Below are 1,742 nucleotides of genomic sequence, written 5' to 3'. Positions count from 1 at the left end.
GCAATCTCTTTGTGTCCAGATTTTGGGGTGGGTTTTTTCCCCCTTTCATTTATTCCTCACATACATGCTTGAAGTAACAACATGAACTTTAAATGGGCCCATTGGAGAATTTAATCTAGGATAGTGATGATGTACAACAGCTTTTAGCACACAAATATTGCTGGACTGCAACTCTAGGAGATCAGATTTTACTGTAATCCAAGCAATATATTGGTAAGCACAACAGGAAGGGAAACAGATACATTAGGACAAGAATAAAGTACTGTCTGTCGAAGCAGGTTTATTTCTCCATATTAAAGATGTGGTAATTTGTCAATATGTATAATATGTCAGGTTTAAGGGGTATTTTCCTCAAGCTTCTGATAGGTTACCTATGAAGACTTCATTTGACAGGTCAAGCACTTTATTCAGAAACCCAACATTTTTCTGTAAGTCATGTTCAGTCGAGTGTTCATAACATCAGACAGGTGCCCAGTTTTGTACAAATGAGGGCCTTACTGTGAATTAAATGTGAGAATCCATAATAAAACTGGAACACTGAAAATCAGAATCTGGCTTTATATGAGGCTGTAGTGGAGAGGCTGGGATATACTTTTGAGTGGAGTGTAATAAGGGGTTGCTTGGGGTGGAACTAGATGGGAAAAACCAAAATAAAGGCACCTTACCTGGGACCACACATTGATGCCCAGATGAGTGCTGGAGGAGAGCCAACCAGTCTGTTTGGATGTGTTCCAAGGGCTGCTGAAGTACAGCCAGGACAGCTAAAACTGGACTGTGGCCTGTAATGTGATGAAACAGGCTATTAAATGGTCACTGAAAAGCCTATTGACTTCTTGTATTGCTCCACACAGTGCAAGTTGGTCTTTGGGTATTGTCTGATCAGGGCTTTGTTCTGGAAGGGAGGACTGCTGATACAGAGGCTGTGCTAGAATGTAGGGAGATGACCAAAAAAGAAGGAAGTATTGTTTGTAAAATGCTGATAATATCTGGAGTAAAACTTTACTTCTCACTGCCCTCTAAAGGAAGAATGGCTTCTTTCTGCAGGTAAATGATCTCACACGGGTGAACAATGGTGACTGATTCCAATTTGCACTTGATTTGAACCTACCAGACTTGTAGGCTTTTAGATTCCAGCCATCACCCTGCTATCTCTTCCTCAACAAGAATGAGGTTTTTTTATGACTTGGTGTTTTAATATAGATTTCGTGCTCTGTCTTCAAGCTGTTTCTTAATCTTCTATTTTCTAACCAAATAGAAACTTCCCATACAAGTTGCTTCCTTTGGCCCTCAATCTCCCATGACCTCCTTTTCATTTTCTTTGGTTAACTATAAGGTTTCCCAATCCAAACCATGTCTTCCAACATCAGTCTCCCGAGGTCCATATGCTGTAATCATATGGATTTCATCTTTGCTACACCTACCACTGCTGCCTGGTCTACATCTGAGGTTTGTGGTTGTACATGTTGGAGTTGTTTTCTAATACACCACCACTGACTGTGCTCTGGGCCATGTAGTGCATGCTCTGGACGTAGAAAGTTTGTGCTTTATAGAATGGGTGTAAGTCTGACAAGCATTATGATTGTTGTAAATTGCTTTTCCATTTTTATCCTTCTTGCAGTCATTGTTTTATATTGCATCCAAAGTCTGTCATCTTGTTGTCATGCAGCTGACAGAAGGTAGTCTTAAGGCTTCATTCACCTGACCTATTTTTTCCACCATGTATTTTAGGATGAGGTGGTTCT

The sequence above is a fragment of the Molothrus ater genome, chromosome 6 (assembly GCF_012460135.2).
Source record: "Molothrus ater isolate BHLD 08-10-18 breed brown headed cowbird chromosome 6, BPBGC_Mater_1.1, whole genome shotgun sequence".
Lineage (NCBI taxonomy): Eukaryota > Metazoa > Chordata > Aves > Passeriformes > Icteridae > Molothrus > Molothrus ater.
Note: the sequence above shows the minus strand (reverse complement) of the source record.